Source organism: Alligator mississippiensis, chromosome 12, assembly GCF_030867095.1.
Source record: "Alligator mississippiensis isolate rAllMis1 chromosome 12, rAllMis1, whole genome shotgun sequence".
In the NCBI taxonomy this organism is placed as follows: domain Eukaryota; kingdom Metazoa; phylum Chordata; order Crocodylia; family Alligatoridae; genus Alligator; species Alligator mississippiensis.
The window spans coordinates 31037093-31059636 of record NC_081835.1 but is presented as its reverse complement, the minus strand read 5'-3'; the positions used below and the strand labels follow the sequence as shown (position 1 = coordinate 31059636).

General features: G+C 46.1%; 1 protein-coding gene across 5 annotated transcripts in view; it reads left to right on the top strand.

The window, feature by feature from the left end:
- The first annotated feature begins 735 nt into the window (after positions 1 to 735).
- Positions 736 to 22544, top strand: part of PPARG (peroxisome proliferator activated receptor gamma) — a 119133-nt gene continuing 97324 nt past the window's right edge. For 4 of the 5 annotated variants that reach the window (XM_019494843.2, XM_019494928.2, XM_019495022.2 and 1 more), the window contains exons 1-2: positions 736 to 805; positions 18385 to 18475. The gene's annotated coding sequence lies outside the window, so the exon portion shown is untranslated. Of the gene's footprint in view, positions 806 to 2384; positions 2451 to 18384; positions 18476 to 22544 lie in introns of those variants that run through there. The other variant, XM_019494883.2, reaches the window with a different exon arrangement.

Here is a 22544-nt window from a genome sequence, read left to right as displayed (position 1 = left end):
AACTCTACAGGAGATGACGAGGGGTCGCGAGGCCATGCGGGTGCAGTCATTGTAATGGGGGTGGTGATGGTTAACTGTGCATGTGTGTTACTGACTGTCAAATGAAACTGGTAACACTTAGTTTGTCTTCAAGTGAAGACTGGTCACAGGACAGTAAAGGTATAGGTGTATATTTCTATGATATTATAAACCTACATAAACATGTGTGTGTGTTTCTATAGGTTTATAATTTGTTTATATAACGTGTATATTATTTCTATCTATAGAAATACATATTTTTGCACAAAAGAGCTTGCTGTCTCTTGGGCAGGACGGAGAAAAGCCCAAGACCGAACCAAGACCGTTCCCAGCCCCTGCAGCCGTGGCCGTGGGGAAAGGAGAACCGAGGACCCAGGGGCAGGGGCCGGGGAGATTTCGCTGCAGCTCCATCCCTGCGAAGCGTCCTCAGAAACACGTCTCCCCCGGGCAGTGCCCGGGCGCCGGGCAGGCCACTCCGGCCCGCGACGCAGCTGCATGTGCCGGCGGCCGGGCCGCGCTCGGGCAGAGGCGGCAGGGACCGGACTCCAGCGCTGGCCGGGGCGCGGGGACGGGCGTCAGCAAGCAGAGAGGTGGGGTGGCCCGGCCCGCCCGCACCCCTCGCCCCTGGCCGACCGGCCGGCACCAGGCAGCGCCAGCCCGGGGAGGGCCGTGCGGGCTGGGCGGTGCCAGGCGGGCGGGGGCGGCGCCTGGCGGGGGCCGGGCCGAGGGGGCGAGTTTATCCCGCTAGAAGGGAACAGTTTCCCGGGGCGAGACTTGACAGCGGCAGGTCAGTGCGCGCGGGGCGCTCCGTGGCCGGGCCGGGGCGGGGGAGCGCGAGCAGCCCGGGCGGCAGCGGGTGGCGTCTGGTGCCCGCGCCCTGCGCGCAGGGGGCGGCGGGGCGGCGGGGCTCCCCGGGGCTCTCTCCACTGAGCCGCGCGGGTCCCGCCGGCTAACTCAGCGGCATGCGGGCACATGCTGAGCTAGTCGTGACGTTATACCCGTGCCATGACGTAGAAGCCTTCTTCTGAAGGCCTCGGAGATCCGCCGCTGTCCCCCTGCGCCTGGGCTCCAGAACTGGCAGCTTGTTATCTGTCCTTTCCTCAGACAGGAAAGGACTAGTTCTAATTGCCCCCAAATGCAGATCTTTCACTGGTGAATGGCCTCTGTGCCCCGCTTCCTGCAGCTCGGAAAGAGCTGCTGCTGCTGGGGAATAGGTTGCAGAGATTGGTTTCCAAACGTATAAAATATCTACCAGGAATGTGTTGGTGATGCTCTGTATAGATACTGTATAATACTTGTAGTACATATTAGCTCAGAAGTATAGCCCATAGGCAACCACTGGACCTTGTTGAACCTGCAGTGTCATAAGGGCATGAGAACTGCCACTTACTGGGTCAGGCCGTAGGTCCATCTTGCCCAGTGCCCTGTGTCACAAGGGCAGAGAGTGGAGGCTGAAAGGGACAGTAAACTGGGTATGACCAGGGTTTTTTTCCCCCACTGTGTCCATTGCTGTCCCACTCGCACAAGTCCCGTCTGTTGGGCTCTCGTTGATATTACACTCTTATTCTCATCATTAGTCTCTCTGGGTCTCACTGAAAGTTATTGTAAACTGACTTCAAGATTTAGTTTTAAGCTTGTGAGGAATCATTCCAGAGCAGTGGCTTTCAAACGTTTTTTTATTTGTGGACCCCTAAAACATTTCAAATGGAGGTGCAGAACACTTTGAATTGTAAGTGTGGTTGTTCACATACTTCTGATTAATCGTAGTCATCTTTCACAGACCCTTAGACATAGTCTGCAGACCCCAGGGGTCTGTGGATCACAGGTTGAAAACCACTGCTCTAGAGTGATAGGGTAGTCCGCACAGTGCGAATGTGGACTCTTGTCAATGGGACAAATAGCTGATCAAATTGAAGACACGCATTTTAAATAGTATTTTTATAAGGCCTGCTGCTGGGTTTGGATATACTTGGACATCAGGTATATAAATGGTTTACATTATATGTGCATATGTATGTAGTAGAGTTGCCTATAGGTACACGCGGACACACACACGCTATTGGAGCCCTACTGATGCACTTATATTCCTTGATGATACCTAATCGTAAAAATATATTACATGTTATTGGAAATCAGTGTACCATGAAACTTTTGTCATAGCATACCTTCATATAAAGAATTAGCCTTCTTCTCCAATTTGAAGTATGTACTTTACACAATAAAATACTACAGCAAAATGACCATAAATTGGTGGGCTGTTAGGATGAGTATTATAATTTCAACTTTTAACTTTTGCTTTATGGTACTGGTAAAAACATCTAGCAGTGACATGGCGGATGAACTTTTTTCTGATTTTTTTCCTTCAGTGTCTAAAGAGCTCTTGCATTCAGGCCCAGTTCAACTGATGTCAATATAAATCTTTTCCTACAGCAGTAAGTACTAGAATGATTTTGCCCATAGTTACATCAGCAAAGTGGGAAATAAGTAGAAATAAAATTGGGCAAAGTAATTCACAGCCAATAATTCACGTAATGACTTTTGCCTCTTACAGTTTAGGAATTATTTGAGAACACATTTTGATTTTCCCCGAATTATTATTCAGAATTATTTTCAGTACATTTTCATTAGCTATCTGCCTGTGGCCAAACTGTGAGCAGTTAGTAGTGAATATTTGGTATTTAAAATCTCAGCTACTTTAATTAGTTGTGATTGGATGTTATGAGGATTTTTTCTATTCCCTGTTCTAGTGGGTATAATTCAGGTCTAGAGGACAGCTACCCAAGACTGTAAATTTAAAATTCACTTTCTGTGAAAATTGTCCACGTATGTTTCTGCTCTAAAACATTTCTGTAGAATTACCACAGAAAACAAGCTAAATAAGGAGATAAGCACTACCTAAATTTAACTTGTAGAAAAATCTGAATAAATACTTGCAAAATACTCCAAGATAATTTTTTGTAAAAGTCACGGACACCATGCTTTTCACTTTTTTTCAAGTTGCGTTGTTGTGACTTTATTTCCACTAGTTTCCTTTTTAAAATAAGCCATTACTGGATTATTAAAGCAGATTTTTTTCCAACATAGCCTCTTATCTGATGATTAATCCTGGTTAATCTTTGTAATGTTCATTTTTTCCCTCTTTAAAAGAGACCCTTATTTTTTCAATTGTTTGCAATAATTGTCAGTAATATACCAATTCATTTTCTACATGTTAAAAAAGTTAAAAGAAATTAATAACTGTGGAGGGAAAAATCACTTTGCTCTGGTCAGTCTTCTGTAACTACACACCCTGAAATATTGTAAAAAGGATGGGTTCATGTGGTTCCTATTAACAAGTCAGTTCCTAAGGGTCTTACTTACTGAGTCCTTATCCAGTGAAATTCCCTTACCTACTATGAGGGCTCATCCAAGTAAAGGCTAAATGAAAACTGATTGGGAACCTTGGGACCTGGCTCAGCATTAACAAAATTCAGGGTAATGGAACTTAAACTGATTCCTATAGGTGCTGTATGAGACTTGTGAATCACAGAATTCCTATCCTCCAGGGCCCAATCTTAGATCTGGCTTGCACATAGGCCCCATCTGAAGTTGTCACTGCAGCATGGGTTCCTTCAGATACCTGGGGGGTCCTCTTGCGGCTTCTGCTGTAATAAAGCTCACTCTCCTCTCCCATGTGCAGAGGCCATATAGCTCAGTCTTCCATAGGTTTCTTTAACAAGAAAGGACTTAACAAACAATTAACTACATGTAGGGTCTAATCATGCACTTCTTCCAGAGTTAAAATGCTCTTAGAAGTCAAGACTACAGGACCAGCTCATACACTTTATCTCACCTCCTCTCCAACATGTTTTGAGGCCCAATTACTAATTAAATCCTAAGGGTAGCAAAACTACTAGGCAAAACACATATCCTTTCCCTAAACAGTTCTTGAAAATTAATTATGTATCTAATGTTATGAATTATGTATTACTTGCATCTGATTGTGGACATTGAATTAAGCACTGTAAATACACAAATGGGCTACCCCCAGTAGCTTATCCCAGTACACAAGATGCAAATGCAGAAGCAGAGCACAGATGATCTGGTTTACAACTCAAACTTTGTAATTATATTTATGTGTTTTTGTTAATGTATACAACAATAATGGATTCTGTTATAAGAATTAAAATACATAAAGTTAGGCATACGTGCTATGACAAAACTGTAACCATATAATACATAAACATTTAGAAAACATCCACCCCTCTATATACCTGTCCCTAAGTACATTTATTTTCACTTTGCTTTTTCATTGATGTTGGCTACTGTAGTGAAAAAATGTCCGTTAAAAATAGAAAAACAAGAAGATAAGCAGCTACCTCAAAAGCCACGTCATGAACTTCTGGAATCAAACAGCAGGTGATGCTTCACAGACATGCTTAAGCCACCCCCTTCCCTCATGACTAAGCATATCACCTTTAAGCCATGCAGTCTGTGCATTCAGGACAAAGTCTATGAATTCAAGTCTGTGAATCCCAAAGTCTACTATGCTGGTTGATAATTACCTTTTTTTTTTTGTAAGAACAAAGCTTAACTATCTGTGTATATGTAGGTTCAGGCACACACGTATATTCCATTATGTGGGTAAGTGCATGTGCAGTATCTATGTACATTTGCAATACAAGATGTGCATGTATGCATGTTATCCCACTATTATGCAACAGAATCCTCCTTATTGCACCATATGCCCAAAGACTGCATATAATACACACACACAGACACACACACACACAAACATACATGCATATAATGAAGGGCAGATCTAGGATTATGAAAAGAGGGGGTGCAGGTGGTATGGTGCATTACCACATGTAACACAACACATATTTTTGTCCAAGTAAAAAGAAACTAAAAGCTTCACTAGTATGCTAAGGGCCTAAAGCTATATTATTTAATTTAAGATAGAAGCAAAAGCAAACTTATCTTTACTGGAATGCGCATTAATTTATTGTATCATATATTATGTATAAAAAAACTACAACAAACTAGGCAAAAATTGATCCAAAGATGCTCTTTCATTAGTCCTATTGTCATTAGAATTAAATTCACATATCTTTCAAATTCATAAAACAAAATCTAGCTTTCTTGATCATCATGACAGTGCATCCAGTGCTTCACTAGAAATTATTTCTGCACCTGAGTTGGTGTTCACCTGAATTAATGTTTGCACACCTGACTGTTTTTAGCTAGAGTTAAAAACAGTTTGCAATTTGAAATAGGAAATAATTGGTAAATAGGACACCGGGAATTGCAGAAAGTAGGATAGCTTGATTAGTGGAACATCAGTATATTTAAAAAGGAGATAGGGCCTTTAGCACCTATGGAATGACAAGTTTAGAAGGAATCAAATAGATTATAATAAACCATGAAGTCAAGTCATGTACTCACTGCTGTCTGCATAGAAATGTTGCTTCCACTGCTAGGCAGTTCTTTTTAAATTTTGGGTGGACCAGGAGTCAGTGTGGGGCAGGGGAGGGGTGTGACTCAGTCACTCCCCTAGTTATATCATATTAATAATGTATATATTATGAATAAATATATAGATACTCTAGATGCCTAAACTGAGAGATATAATACACAGTACTCAAAGTAAACACTAAAGAAAACTGCCCTACAAAACATGTACATGCACACAACACACACCATCCAAGACTTAAATTCTAGATTGTTGTCCTTGAGAGATTTGCTTTTGACTTCAGTATTTTCAGTCAACTTAACACAGGTTAGACTGTAAAAGAGACTAACTTACATTTTGAATGCTTCCAGTGCTCCCAGCGAAATCACTGAGGAATTTGAGTGTACAGAGAATATAGGACTGGTCTCCAGGCTAGCTGATGTTTGTTCAGCAAGGCTAGATGGCTAAAGCTCATATGATCACATAAAGGACACCGAAATAGTTTATTTTACGTTGTTTTGGAAGACTTGTGAAACCAAAGTGATAGATTTCTCTGCATCGTGTTTTCCAATTAATGTGATTAGATTCTCATGCTAGTTTAGTTATGTTATTTTTTTTTGTACAGGCTTTGCACTGAGGATTAGTTTATGCTAGTCATACAAATCAGACTGAAGTAAGTGAGGTCCCACAGTTAATGATACAATGTTTACTGCTTATGCCGTAAAACATAAAGAGAATGAGATTTTTCACATTGTTTTGCATCTCTCTGTCAATAATAACATGAGCTTCACAGGGAATTAGGATGTGTTTCATATTTATCACAAATCCAGCTATGATGTGTTATAGATTCCACTTCTTAGCTCCAACTCTTGTTCAAAAGGAAACCGCTAAAATTCCTCTAACTTCTCTTCACATACACACACAGCTCTATGCATAAACTTTTGCAGCTGGCATGGAGTATGTGAAGCAGGTAGGATGAGGGAAAGGTTGCGTACATTTCAGTTAAGTCCAATCAAATTATTTTGCAGGGAGGCTCATATTTGCTTAAAGTAGCCATATCCAGAATTACAATCTTCTCTTAAACCACTTTATATCATATGTAATTACATTGCATTCTATCATACAGTGTTTTATTTCATACTGTACTCTTTCATTATACTATATAATAAGTTGCATGTGCATTTGTACATACCTACAGATCATACAAGCCATCTGTTGTGTAAATACTATAGCTGCTGTTAGGGCAGCAATACTGACATTTGATATTTGCATCTCTCTCTCCCTCCTTCTGCACTCCCCTCCCCACCGCAGGTGATCTTTGACACTCAATATCCATTTTTAAATCTTTTTTCAATATATATGTTGGGCATATTTAATGTTATTTTGAAGGAAATTCTCAACCTCAGTGGTTTGAAATTAACAGGATACCAAAAGACTTAGGTTTTTTTTTCAAAAAAGGAGCTTTGAAAACAAAAATGTTAATTATATGTTTTAACATTCTCACTTGGATCTTATAGTACGTGTAGTCAGAAAAACAGGTTTTATTTCCCACGGGATGATGCATTGTAGTACTGGCTAGGTATGGGGCTTGTGGAAAATGCAGGCACTTCTATTTACTGTTTCTCATAGGGTGCATATTTCTTCATGATAGGTTCAGGTTCTACATACTGTCTTTGTTGATGTCTTCCTACCTAACTAGCAGGGATCCAGGTTTTCCATTTGTTGCAGAAAAATGGGGATTTTCTCCTTTAAAGGAGAAAACCACAGGAAATCATGGGTTTCCCCTTGCAGACTGGCAGCCTTCCAGCCTGCAAGGAGCTGCTTGGGGCTGGGGAGAGCAGGAGGATGGCGATTGAAGGTAGGCACACACATGGCCAGCATATAGCCAGCCGGGGTGGTGGGGTAAGTCTATGTTGGCGGGGGGGGAGGGTTAGAGGGCCAGGGCTTGGGGACTGTCCAGGGGGCTGTGTGGGGCATATGTGTGAGTGGGTGGGTGGCAGGGGCATGTGGAGTGGGGGGAAGGTGTCTGGGTGCTGGAGCTGTGGCAGGGCAGGGGGTCTGATGTAGCATTCAGTGTTAATAATGCACCCAGCTTGGCACTGTTACCAGTGTGGCCTGCCCGGAGGCACCTCCTCTCCATCAGGGGAAGGGGGCAGAGGGGTCCTTCAGAGGCTGTGGGGAGCCGTGTGGCTAGGCTGGTTGTGCTGGAGGTTGGTGCCCATTGTGGCAAGTCAGTAGGGGATGCTCCTGCACTGAGCCACCCACCTCACTGTGCCTGACTACCTTCCAGACTCCAAGTGCCTCCCTTGGGGTGCCTCACTCCTGGCCAACCCCCTTCCTGGAGCACACTTGCAAGCCTGGGAGTAATGCCACCACTCATGAGGCTCAGTGCCTTATGAGGTGCACAGGTTTTATAGACCTGAAGGGTACTTGACCCACTACAAGAACTTGGGGTGCTTCCCTTAGTCTGAAGCACAAATCAAGGTCTCCCTTAGTCATCTGGACCAAGGGGACCCCAAGGCATAATCTAGACCCTCTCCCAATAAGTCTCCCACTCTAGGTACAGAGGAGAACTTTATTGATTACAAGAAATAGGTTTGGAAGCGGGTACAGGGTAGAGCAATATCAGAAAGATACCTTAGAGCAAATGGGTTGGCTAGGTAGCCTTTGATTACTCACTTGTATTACTGCAAGCTATATATCTGGTTAGATTTCGCAGAGCTTACTCACAAGTATCATCCAGAGGCTGATAGAGCTTTCCTCTGGAGGCAGGCAGTTTGTAGTGTGCCCATGTGTTTCAAGAGAGAGAGCTAGACAGTTGAGCTGCTCTCTGTGTCTTCATCAAGGCTGCCACACCTCCTCCTGGGCAGTCCTTAACGTATATAGACCTTATGACCTCATTTACCTGATCCAATGAAGGCCAGCAGTTGTCGGCTGCCAGCCAACCAATTTGAATTGCATCACTTGTTGCCGGGTAGACTGGCACCATCTCTAGCCCCGCCCCCAGTCATGATGTCACTGCTCAGAACAATAGGGAAGATAAGCCCCACCACCCAGGTGTGTGAGGCCAGTCACATAGGCAAAGGGAGCAGGTTCCCCTCTTCCTTAGGAATTTATCCAGCTCAGGGTTACTTGAAGCAGATGGAGGCAGGGGTGCCTGCCCTCTGCAGTGACCATGGTAACCAAATTGTCAGATAGGTTATAAATGTGATAGCAGAGTTTGGGGAGAGACTGAGATGGCATTCTGCCACACCCATACTGTCATGCACCCCAAGCCCTCAGCGGGGGGTGCCAGAGGTGTTCTTTCTTCCTTCCTCCAGCCTGTGATGGGGCTGGACTCACTCCACCACCACTCGCACAAGCTGGAGCCACTGGAGCCACTGCACCCTGGCCCGGGTGGGACAGGCCCTGGAGCCCCTCACCCTCCTCCTGCTGCCTGCAGCATGGCCCAAGCCAGAGCCATGCTCCACTTAAGGCTAATGCTGGGGAGGATGGCACTGGTCCTCCCCACCATGCTTCAGCCCCAGCCTCTGCCAGCAGTGCAAGCCTGCATATGGTGCCCCAGCTCTTCTGTGGTTCTGCATGAGGTGTGCTGCATGCACTTCGTTCTGGAGGCCATCGCCACTGTGTCCCCACAGACCACTAGCCTGTGAAGTCACATGGGGCAGCTGGGGGCCCCACTCCAGCAGGGAGTGAGGGGCACCGGGAGAGCCAGGGACTGCAGGTTGGGAGTGAGGGGCACTGGCGGGGACAGGGGGAAGCAGGTTGGCTGTGAGGGGCATCAGAATTGCTTTGGGGGGGTAGGGGACTGTGGGTTGGGAGTGAGGGGCACTGCCAGGGTCAGGGGGCTGTGGGTCAGGAGTGAGGGGCACCATCAGGGTCAGGGGGCTGTGGCTTGGGAGTGAGGGGCAACAGCATAGATTCATAGATGCTAGGGTCAGAAGAGACCTAAAAGGATCATCAAGTCTGACCCCCTGCCAGTGGCAGGGAAAAGTGCTGGGATCATGTGACCCCAGCCAGGTGCTTGTCCAGTCTCCTCTTGAAGACCCCCAAGGTAGGGGAGAACACCACCTCCCTTGGAAGCCCATTCCAGATTCTGGCAACCCTAACCATGAAGTTCTTCCTGATGTCCAACGTTAATCTACTCTCTGTCAGCTTGTGGCCATTTTTCTGGTTAGTCCAAGGAGTGCTCTGGTAAACAGAGCATCTCTATTCCCTGCTGCTCACCTCCCCTCTCCCCCAAGATGAGTTTGTATACTGCCACAAGATCCCCTCTCAGCCTTCTTTTGTGGAGCCTGAAAAGGCCCATGTCCCTCAGCCTTTTCTCATAAAGCCTTCTCTGCAGGCCTCTTAACCTTATGAGTGGCCCTCCTCTGGACCCTCTCAAGGTTGTCCACATTCTTTTTGAGTTGTGGAGCTCAGAATTGGATGCAGTACTCTAACTGTGGCCTGACCAGTGCCACATACAGGGGGAGCATCACCTCCCTGGACCTGTTTGTGATGCACCTACTAATACATGACAAAGTGCGGTTAGCTCTGCTAATTACTTCATCACATTGGCTACTCGTGTTCATCCTGGAGTTGACAATGACTCCAAGATCTCTTTCTGCCTCTGTGCTGGTGAGAAGGTCATCCCGTAGCCTATAGGTGTGATGGTGATTCCCTCTCCCTAGGTGCAGCACCTTGCACTTGTCCTTGTTGAACTGCATCCTGTTGTTTTCTGCCCACTTCTCTAACCTGTCCAGGTCCGTCTGAATTCGGTTTCTTCCTATGAGTGTGTTTGCTTGGCCCCATAGTTTGGTGTCATCTCCAAATTTGGACAGAGTGCTTTCCACGCCCTCATCCAAGTCGCTGATGAAGATGTTGAATAGCACTGGCCCAAGGACCAAACCTTAGGGGACCCCACTGCCCATATCTTTCAAGGTCATCCACCACCACTCTCTAGGTACAACCCTTAAGCCAGTTTGCCACCCACATGACTGTATAGTCATCTATGGCACAGCTGTTCAATTTGGCATAGACAGGGCACTGGCATATCAGGGTTGCTCAGTGCCATAAAGCAGTGGGGAGTAGGGGACAACAGCCACAGCTGGACCTGCATCCTGGTGAGTGAAGAGGGCAGGGGAACCTCTGATTTTCTATGATAAAAAACTCAAAATTAGTTATATGTGTTTCCTTCTGTGGTACCTCAGCTACCATATTTTATGTTGAATTTTCAGTGCTTATTTTGTACTGTTACTAGATTCACTTTTAACCCCATCCAATAATTTCAAAACAAGAAGAACAATTTTTTCCATCAGTTGCACACCTATAAACCCCTGAAAATCAAGAGATAACAGTTATACCTAAGAAGCAAAACATTGCATTCATGTATACAGTTTTCTTTTTCTGTGATCTTATTTAAATTACACTCTTCCACACATTTCTATAAATTGAAAACCCAGTGGAGATTTAAAGCTTATTGAGGAACAAGTATGGAAGATTCTGAGAATGTCTGAGACTGAGGTGTCAGCTGTCTCTATGACAATGAAAGAATAGCATTTCATCTGCTAGCCCTATTTCCAACTCACATCTATGCCTGAGATGAGGTACTTAAAATTCACTAGTGGTGCAAGTGATCCTCTGTTGCTTGAACAGTAACAAATTGCTAGTGGCTAGATTTTCTTCACCCAATTAGTAGGGCTGTGTGAAATGGCTGTGTTTTGTTTCAGTTTTGGATTTGGCCATTTCGGAGGACAATGATTCGTTTCGGTATTTCAGATCACTGTTCCATTCCGATTCGGCTGAATCTGTTTCGGAGTTTCATCGCTGTTCTGGCGCTGATTCAGAGATTCAGGTTGGCCGGGAAGAAGCAGGTACAGCCGGGTGGCTGCAGATTCTCCTGCAGCTTCTCTGGCTGTGCCTGCCTCTGCCCTGGTGGGGGGAGCCACAGGAGAAGCCCCCATGGTGCCCCTGCCCAGCCCCATCCCCCACCCGTCCCCAGCCTCTGGGTACTTAAAAAGAAAAGCCCCACACTCACCAGCTTTAGCAGTGGTGATCAGGGCCTCTGAAGGCTCATGGCAGAGCCCTTCTACCCCGTGCAGTGAAGGAAAGTGGGGGGCAGTGGGCATTGCTGCACTCACACGATGTGACAGCTGCCGTGCAGGTGCCAAGCGGGGGGGCAATTCCCGCTGCCCCCCACTGCCTCGCTGCATTGGGGGGCTCTTCCATGAGCCCCCCAGAGGCCCTGATCACCACTGCTACAACCGATGAGTGTGGGGCTTTATTTTTTTTCTTTTAAGTGCCGGGAGGCTGGGGCCGGGCAGGGGATAGGGCCAGGCAGGGCAGCCATGGGGGCTTCTCTCATGGCTCCTCCAGCTGTGCCTGCCTCTGCCCTGGTAGGGGGAGCCATGGAAGAAGCCCCCATGGCTGGCTTGCCTGGCCCTATCCCCTGCCCGGCCCCAGCCTCCCGGCACTTAAAAGGAGGGCTGTGGGGCTGTGCTGGATGCTTCCTGGGGGGTGTAGCCCCCTGGATCTGGACACGGGATGCCAGCAGGCTACTGCTGCTGGCTGGGGCCAGTGCCAGCACTGGGTTCTTTCCAGTGTTCAGTGTGGTCTGCACTGAGTAGACTCGAGTGCTGGCGCTGGCCCTAGCTGGCAGCAGCATGCTGTCATCCCTCACACAGATCTGGGGGCCCACACCACCCCCCAGAGGGCTGCAGGGCTGTGCCAGACTCCTCCCAGGGGTGTGGGCCCCTGGATCTGTGAATGGGATGATAGCAGGCTGCCGTCCCTCCCCCAGAGCACTGGGATTGGAAGGGACCTCAGGGACAGATCTCAGACACAGCCAAGCCAGAGATGTCAATATCAGAGCTGTCCTTTCCCCGCCCCTTCCCCCTCTCTCTTCTGAGTTTCTGTTTCCCCACAAGTTCACCTCTGAAACATTCCAAAACATTCAAAACATTTCTGAAACATTTCAGATGGTTTTGTTTAGTTTCATAGATGTCTTCCGTTTTGTTTCGGATTCTGTGTTTTGGGCACCAAAATGGGCCAAACAGTTCTGAAACAAAATAGCTGCTGAAATTTCACACAGCCCTACCAATTAGTATTATTTAGTAAGTTTTTACTAAAATTCTTCTTTTAAGCAGCTGGAGTACCCTCATTCACACTTAAGCATGTCTACCATTCTCTATTTGCTTAGTCAGTACCAGTATATATTTGATTTAAAGAACATACTTCCTAACTTAAAAGTATATCAATTTATTTATTTATTGGAATGTGAGGGTTTTTTGCTATTCTTTTACTTGTCTTTAAAACTTTGCTTACTGACAGAACTTTCTTGTACCAATCTGGTACCTTTCTTTTGTTGGAGACAGTTTCTGAGGTGACAAATGAAATAATCTTTCAGATGTTGATCTTTGCCTGTATAAGAAAGTGTTTGTCAGCTATGCTTCTATAGCTATACTAACAAACCCTCATAACAGAAAAGTTCTTCTGCCACTGTAACTTCATACCAGTTCTCTGAATTAAATAACCTACACTAGCAGAATGATTTTTTTAAGCTAGTATTATTTTATTTACACTGGGGCAGGGGCGGGCAATTATTTGGGCCTTCAGGCCATATAGGGAATTTTGCTGAGGTGAGACTGGGTCATCACCCCTTTGCCCCCCAGCACAACAACTCACCAAAACTCCCTATGTGAGATGGGGACACAGGGTGGGCAGGGAACCCTGTTTGGAAGCGGGACAGGTGGGCAACACCAGGATCATGGGGCGGGGTCACAGGGCAGTGACAGCACAGGGCTGGGGCCTGGAGCAGGGCCAGAATCCACTTCCTGTATGCCCCTGTAATGGGCACAGGTTGTGCAGTCAGGGACATGCAGGGAGTGGATCATGGCTCAGCCCCAGCACTGCACTGTTACTGCCCCACAATCCCAGCCCAGGATACATCTCCCCACCCACATACCCCCCCTGTGTGGCTTCTGGCCAGTCTCCATGGAGACCCCAGAATCTCGGGGCAGTGACAGCATGGGTCTGGGATAGAGCCACGATGCACTCCTTGCACATCCCTTCGGGTGGTCATGGACACATCCCCAGAATATAGGACATCCTTTTGGTGAAGGGCAGGACCACTGCCCCTTGGCAAGTCAGTATTGAGGGGTGGGGGCCACCACCTTGGCCAATAAGCAGCAAGGGGTGGGGCCACTGGGACCTTTGGCCAATCAGCAGCAAGGAGCAGGGCCATCACAAAAAGACCACAAAAAGACTGCTATTTGATCCATGAACCCCACGCTGATGAATGCATGGCATCTTGTGAGATGAGCAAGAGCAAGTGCTAAGACCAGCAGCAAGTTTGTGAGCCTCTGCAGTTCAGCCAACAGGGAGCCTTACCTCCCCCTGCATCATGGTTTCACATATCCCACAGCTCAGCTATTCTATCCAGACAGTCCAGCCTTGAGAGAATGTGGCATAGCTGATGTGAGGCTTGAGAAACCCCTCCCCACACTGAGATCCGATCTCACTCCAGCCCAGCTCCAGACTTGGGAGCCAGGGGCACACACTGCACAGGGACCTCCCCTCCCCCCATCAGTATTCAGCAGAGACGTTGGGTACCCAGGAATCTGCCCTGGGCACATTCTGGTCAGAGTTGGGCTGAGTGGCGTCAGTGGGCATTGGATGCCTCTGGCAGTGCAGCCAGCTGCCCAGCAGTATCTTCCATTCCTCCCACAGAATACAGACAAGTTTGCCTGTCCCAGAGGAGAACTAATGGTTTAATGAGCCAGCCCAGGTGCTCAGGAGTCCAGAGCTCTGCCCAAAGCTTCCTCTCCCCACTCAGTAGAACACCCCAGGGACTCACCAGACTGCTCTGTAAGTGTAAAGATGGTGACAAGACCCTCCTCCCAGTCCCACTGGTGTTCCAGCAGATACAAATGCAATGCTCCCCCTCCCTGCTCTCAAAGCCATTACCTTGTGCTGAGGCAGTGCAGGGAAGTATGTGTGCTAACCAAGTGCCCGCTCCAGCAGATTAGTTGCCCCAGGGTCCAGACCCACCTGCACACGCCAAACATGCAGCAGTGCCTCAGCTCCTGCTGTGCCCACACATGCACTGCAACCATGGCTCCTCGCACAGGCGCAGAGGGTAGGGCGGCCATCATAGAGGACATTCTGGTTTTCTACTACTCTGTGCTCTGTCCTGTATTGATACAAAATCCGATGCCTTTATGTCCTCTATTTCTCCTTCAAGAGAAAAATAGAGGACATAAAGGCATTTGGTTTAGTATCAATAGAGGGCAGAGGACAACCAGACTGTCCTCTATGATGGCCACCCTAGCAGAGGGGCCAGCCTCTAGGATCCTTCAGCTCCCTCCTCCCTGGGTGGCTCAGAACATGCTCCTCCTAGCTGTGCACTACCCCACCTCTACAGCCAATAGAATCGTGGGAACAAATGACTGATATCCATTTCTACCAATAAACTGCAAAACAGGAAGGGACAGGCAGACAACCCTAGCAAGGTGTGGGGCCCAGGGCAAATAAGCCCGTGCAGGGCCCGGATGCAAAGAAGCTGGCAGCAGCGGTGGGGGAGGGCGTGAGCAGCTGGACACAAAGCCAGTAGTGGCAGCGGCACAGAGCCACCAGCATTAGGTGGGCCCTACAGGAGGGGCTGTGGCCACTCCGCCCAGCTCTGTGCCCCCCCACCAAAGCATGGGGCCCAGGGTGGTTGCCCCGATTCGCACCCCCTTGGAATGGCCCTATGGACAGGGGACAGAGGGATTAAAAACATAATAGTCTAGTATAATACAGGTCCAGTGGCCACCTTAACATTCCTGCCCACAGACTTGGGGCTCTGGCCTGGCCCCAGCCCCAGCCCTGGCCCCACATTGTCATGGCCCCATGATCCCAGGGTCTCCATGGAAACTGGCCAGGAGTTACGCAGACAGCACAAGTAGTTTGACAGGGAGTTGTGTCTGGGGCCTGGATCATGGGGCAGTGACAGCGTGGGGCCACAGCCATGGCAGAGGTGTGATCTGCTTCCTGCATGCCCCTGCCAATGGAACCCATGCCCATTGCAGGGGCATGCAGGCAGCGGATCGTGACTCTGCCCCGGGTTCCAACCCTGCGCTGTCACTGCCTCAAGCTCCCAGGGCCCTGGCCCTGCCTGCCCATCTTGCTCTAGGCCCCACACCCTGCCAGCCATGGCATGATCCCAGCCAGCCCATGGCATGATCCCAGCCACCCAACCATGTGCCTTGCTCGCTCAGGATCTGACCCTGGTGGTGGGTGCAGATTGGATGAGCCAGAGTGCCCTGGCACTGGGGCTAGGTCTGAATGTGGCAGCCAGGAGTTGCCGCCACTGGGGCTGCCAGGAAATGGAGTCCGGCTGCCATGCCACCACAACTCTACTTTGTGCCCAGGGGAGCGGTGGGGGGAAGAGAATGGCTGCTTGTGCCATGGCCTGGGCTGCCCCTCGTGCCTGGGCTGGGCAGAATGGAGAAACCCACTGTGGGCCAGGCAAAAGCCTTCTGTGGGCTGTATTTTGACCACCCCTGCACTAGGGCCATTGTTAGCTTACTTAACTCAGTTAAAGCAGGGGTTGGCAACCTTTAAGCAATGATGGGCCAAATATATGTGTCTTTGAAGTCATTCTGATATTTGTGGCCCAGCCACCATTGCTGTTTTTCCCGAGTGCTGATTGCCATTGATTCTCCGAGCTGCTGAGTGCCACTGCTGGCCCAGCACGGTGGGCTGGATAAAATCTCTTTGCAGGCTGAATCCCACTGTAGGCCATAGATTGCTGACTCCTGAGTTAAAAGTACAATAGTTTTAAATGTATCAAGTCTCAGTAACTAGGTGTTCTTACAGTTGAATGTAAGATGAAGTTGAAAAAATAATATTACAATTGTTAGTGACAGCATGTAACTTAAAAACAGAAAATAAAAATGTACTTTTTGTGCTGTTCTTTTGCAAGCTTCAAATTATTAACAGTTCTGTAAAAATACTTGTTGTTTGCTAAGAGTACAGTCAATGCTACGGCCAGTAAAAAAGCATATTTTTGGAAATCATGTGAAAACATTATTCGTTTTTGGTAGATTTTTAAAATAATATCTGTGTATTAATACTTTGAAAGAGAGAATCTGGTGTCATATAATAAAATGTAATGTTTGTTTCCCATATCCAACTCTACCATTCATCTCAATTTCATTTTGTAACATTTTTGCCATCATGAGCCTCTTGCAATAAGAAATAGTCAGTTCCATTGACCTGGGTAGCAGTTTTCACAAAGGCAACAAAAACCTTATAACATCAGGAATTAGGGACCCACAAGAGTTTCTTACATAATTTCCTGGCAATATGCCTATATGTAGTCAAATATTTGTTCATTGGGCCCACTTAACATCAGTGTGTCTACTTTCTTTACCAACCTGATATGGTTACATATAGGAAATCTTCAGAATTTTTTTACTTAGGGTAGCCTAACTCATTGTATAAAACTTAGATCACTAGAAATTAAATCACTGTATTATGGGCTACATTTAGGTTAAATAGGAAAAAAGTACAAAGATATGGCATATGTTATGGCATAGACCAAGGGTTGTCAACCGGTGGTATGCATACCACTGGGGGTACTTTGAAACGTCCTAGGAGGTACACAGGAGTACATGGGGATGGAGCACTGCCACTCTGCGCTGCTGGCTCCCCGCTCTGGGTTCGCTCCACCACTTGCAACCTCCCCACACCAGGGTACACTTATTAAAAAAGGTTGAAAACCCCTGGCATAGACCATTGTGCTGCCCCACCAATGAAAAAAGTAATTGATTTAGTATCTTAAAAAGCAAATACTGGGCACGCCAGTTGGCACTCTAGTGCCAATATATCCTTATTTCCTGGAGGAAACATCAGTTCTGGTAGATATATATTTCAGAAATCTTTTTGTAATTGAAGTTCTCCTTGCAAATATATATTCCTGTAAATTATTTCATCAGTGGACCCTGTATGAAGCAATTATTGCCTTGATATTACCATTTTCATTGTTCTGTGCATCACCAACTGAATGTAGTATTTGTCATCTTTTGATTGGTTCCCAGTGTTGTAGAGGAAGACAGATTTCTCTACAAGGAAAAAGTTACATAAATCACATCAGACAACTGAACTCTACGTAATTCACTGTTTAATACTTCATGATGTAATGTTGAAGTTTTGGAAGTCATACATTTCTTTCAATTCACTTTGGGTTATCAGGGTGCCAGTTCTAAATAGGTGAAAGTTTAAATGAAGACTCAGAAAATTGCTCTTGTGTGGCTTATCAACTTTGTTTTAAAAAAATAATAAAAATAGTATCAACAATGTGTTCTACTGACTTTTACAAACAAAAATATTTCCAAAATTAAAATTGCACAGTGGAACATTTTGCAAACCTGTGATATGTTCTGTGTCCAATGTATTACAGAGAATTTATATTACCTTTAATCTGATATTAAGAGCTATTTTATGTTCTGAAGGGTTAGCATAATTGTTTCTTGTAGTGGTGAATTGAGCCTGGTGTACTGTAATTGCCCAGTAGAGAAGAAAGCCAGAGAGAAACCATGAATGTGGCCAAGGAGAAAATTAAAAATCAAGACATATCTGAGGAAGTTTATAGGGAGGTTTGGGAGACATTATCTCTGATGGTGCTAGTTTAGAGGAAAGAATTAAGCAGAGAATCCTTACAATACAGACATTTGAATAAGATCCATTACTTAGCGCTTAAAATACTTTGTGGAACCTGTTTGGTCTCAAAACTGCACTATATCTGGCTTCCTATTAATTTTTTTTGTCTCTGTTTGGTTTAAGACATGGTACCAGTGCCACAAAAACAGTCTTTCTGCAGTATTTTGGGAGTTCTGCTGGTTGCTGGTTTTAGTTCAAGATTGTTCCTGGTTTTTAAATGCAATCTCACTTCTCATTACTTCTGCCAGAACCCGAACTGTTTGATGTACTAACAGCAAATGCCAGGTCCCCTGTCACTAAGGACAATAGAACAGAAAGTGTATAGAAGTAAAGACTGAGGTAAGTTTAATATAATACTTAACTAATAATAAAATACTTTTACATAATACTGATGCTTCTGTAATGTAGCATGGCTGTATTTTCTAATTCAGACTTTACAACTGGTTCTTGCTTCTCCTACTCCCTGGTAGTCAACAGGAAGTGTGGCATAGCATAATGTCATTCAGCCTGTGTGGCAACCTTAACCTTTTGTTGAAATTTGACCTTTTTGTAGGAGCTTGGCTATGAACTGGCTGCCCTTTCATTAGTCACTGCTCTGTATTGGAATGAACAAACTATTCAGAGAGGCAGCAATCAGGCTTCTGGTCAGCTCAGCATCCTCCAAGTATTGTGGGCATTAAATATAAACCAAGCAGGGAAGATGAGGGTGGCTTATCTAGCTTACTTTTTCCTCAGTCTTCTCAGACCTGCATTTGAAGGGAGAGGGATGAAGGAGGGAGAAGAGGAGTAGGGGAAAATGGGGGTTACCCCAAGTATGGTAGAGGACAGCAAATTAGACGTGAGTTTACAAAGGTGAAACATCACAATATTCTCTGTAATAATGCATTCAGTTTGGGGTTCCATGTTGCCAGGCAGAGTATCAGGAGCATGGAAGGAATTAAATTACCACAAATTAATTTAATTTATGGCTTCAGCCACGCAACATGACAAGAAGTATATAAATGATGCAAATATCATACCAAAGAGGAAAAAGAATTATTTAGGACTGGCATTTTCAATGTAGCCCAATGCGCTTTGAGGATCTAACTCCTTCAATCTTCTTTGGAAAATACAAAATCAGACTAATGCATAGTGGTATAACTAAGAATAATAGAACAAAGTTAAGGCAATTTAGTCTGGAAACTGGGAAAAAAGGGCTTTCTGACAATGCAATGTATTAAACTGTGGAGTTGCTCCTCCACAAAGTGAGAGAGGTGCTACTGATTCAGACTTCTCAAATTAGACTGGAGAAAATATATTGTAGAAAATACTGTTTACTGAAAAGAATATGCACTGACAAATTTAATATGACTTTTTCCATTTCTGCCTTCCCTAATTAGTTTTATTAAAACCAATTTGCTTTATGCCTTTTGAGATGTCACAGTCTAAAATGGAATCTATTCAGCCCAGGAAGAACTGTACTATTTTTGCATGAGTTATTGTAGCTCATGGGGGATAGGAAAGAAAGTAAGAGGTTTCATGGTAGCTGTCAGGCCCCTACATAGTGCATTCAGGTACTTACTAACGTAAGGGGAGTTGCTGCTGGCCCTAGTAGCCCTTCAGCTGCCCCAGTTTGGCAAACCTGGGAGAAAAAGAATATGTAATAAGGAATTGTGTTAATATTCCTCTTACATTAATCTGTAAGAGCATTGACCACAGACTCGTGATAATACTGAAATGTAATATCTTACAGCAGGGATGTCAAACATATGGCCTGAGTGCTGAATCCAGCCCATGGAACCCTGCTATCTGGCCTCCCATGCAGCCCCCAGGTCTGATCAGACCTATATGAGGCACGGTGCATGCCCATCGTGCAAGGCCAGTTCATGGGCTAGATCTGGCCCTTGGACCTCCTTCCCTTTACCTTCCCCCTCTACCCTCCCTCAGCATACCTGACCTGGTAGCTACTCCAGCTGGTCTGAGATCCATGCAGATCCCGGAGTGACTGGAGTGGGCATCGTGTGTGGCACAGTCTGGCCAGTTCAGCAGCTGTGCAGCATGTAGTGGCCACCCTATCTGGACTGCACAGTAGAGCTATGAGAAGCTTTGGGTGCTGATTCAATTCAGGGGTGATTCAGCCCGATTTGGTGGCTGAATCTCCAAATCCAAATCAAATCAGGGGACCAGTGAAAAGGTCCAAATCGATTCAAAGCTCTCCTAATTGTTTTGGAAAAGTTTCGGAGAGCTTCAACGATTCAGGCAGTCCCTGCTGGCTGCATCAGGGAGCTGGACCCGGACTCCATGCTGGTAAGTAGCGGGTGGGGGAGGGGAGGCTGGAGGAGGGAGGAGGGGAACGTGGGGGGACCCCTGCCAGGCCCAATTTCTCTGCCTGCTTCCACAGTCCCCCTGAGTGCTCCCCAGCTCCTGCCCACTCTCCCAGCCCTCCCCATTGCTGCCCCACCTGAGCCCAGCTCCTCGCTCTTTAAAAGAAGCCCCCAGTCACTGGCTGCTGCCGGGCAGGGTGGCGATCGCCAGTGCCCCCTACTGCTCCGCGCTGCATCGGGGGCTCTGTCATGAGCCCCCTGACCCCTGCCTCCCATGGCTGCCCTGCCCACCCCAGCTTCTGGCCCTTTAAAAAAAAAACTCCGAACTCACCAGCTGCTGCAGCAGCCTTGGGGCTTCTGGGGGGCAGTGGGGATAGCCACCACCACCTGGAAGGATCCAGTGAGTGTGGGGCCTTTTTTTTTAAAGGGCTGGGAGCTGGGGTGGGCGAGGGAGCCATGGGGGTGGAGCTGGGGGAGTGGGCGGGGGTACACAGCACAGGGCAACTGGGGGTAGCAGGGATCACCACCCCTGCCTGGCAGCAGCCAGTGACTGGGGGCTTTGTTTTTCAAAGAGCCGGGAGCTGGGAGAGCAGACAGGGCAGCCATTGAGAGCGGGCAGGGGATGGGGCTGATTTGGAGATTCAGCCAATTTGGCTGTGGCCGAATCTCTGAATCAGATTTGGCTGAATCGATTCAGGACAGTGATTCGAATCACCAGATTGAATGACTGTTCCCTGAATTGGCCGAATCCGAATCCAAAGCGAAGACTAGCCACTTTGCACAGGGCTACTGCACAGTACTCACCACATGCTCTAGGACACACCACACGGTGCTCACAGGCACTGCGTGCGGCTTGGGTCCGTGTTTGACTGGAGCAGACCAGGAGCTTTTGAAACCAAGACATTCTTTCTCAGGTTACCTGAAAGCTTGTCTAACTCCATCCCAAATGCATAGTTGGTCCAATAAAAGATATCACTCTAAGAAATCTTTGCCCCTCACATAAATATATTAGACATTTTCATAAGTACCTAAGCAACTTGAGAGCTGAAATACCATGGAAGATCAATTGGGCTTCCTTTCCAAAGTGCTTAGGCACTGCTGAAACTTCAATCTGTATTAATCTTTTCATAGTTAAAAAAGATACTTGCAATTATTGCTCTACTGTCCAGGAGTCTTTCCAATTTAAAACCAACCTGTCTCAAAAATATATCTTCCTTTCTCTGCATTTGTCTTCCTTTCTCTCAAATTTCTCCCTACCTGAGGCTCAAGATAAGCAAGATCCACTACAGTTCCAGCAATGGCTGTTCTAGATCTAAAAGAAGTCTTGATTTAAAAATCATACCCCTGGGTACTCAAAACCTGTTTTTCTTATAGTTAAACCCTTGGAAGGGACTCAGTTATTGCTTCTTATGTGGCAAAAAAATGTATTGTCCTATACATATCAACCATTATATCATATTTTTAGATGCAGAAATATTCAGGTCACCTTTAAAGAATAAATAACATCTTGTTTGTTCTGAAAATTCCTTCTGCCTTGAGTGAAAGTCCCCCCATGCAAACAAAATTATGAGCTTGTGTACACAAGGTGTGGCAGTAGATGGTACTTTGCACATTTTATGGCTCTGATCCTCCAGAGGGCTCTGTTCAGGTCTGTTCAGGTCACCCCAAAGACTCATTGACTTCACTAGAACTACAGTTATGTATTAGGGCCTTCTGGGTTTGATTCTGTTGCACAGTGGGACTTGTATATAAGAGCACAAGACTTGCTTTTTCAAAATATGCAGCACTAACAAGGGCAATATTAAAATCAGTGTGATTTGTACGATCAGGAGAAGACTGCTAAATTAAGTTTATATTTCAAAAGATATGAAAACTTTAAGCTTAAGATATTTAACAGTATATATTTCAACAGCTTGGTCTTTATTTTACCATAGAAGAATCAAATGTGTTGTAAAAGTTGAGATAATTTATTTTGACTATTCCAGTATATCACAATTGATTCTGTTAAAAAAGCAAAATATGCCATATTTTGCAAAGACAAAACAAAGATACAGCAATAACCTATGGTAGATAATTAAATAAATGAAATATTTGGGAACATATCT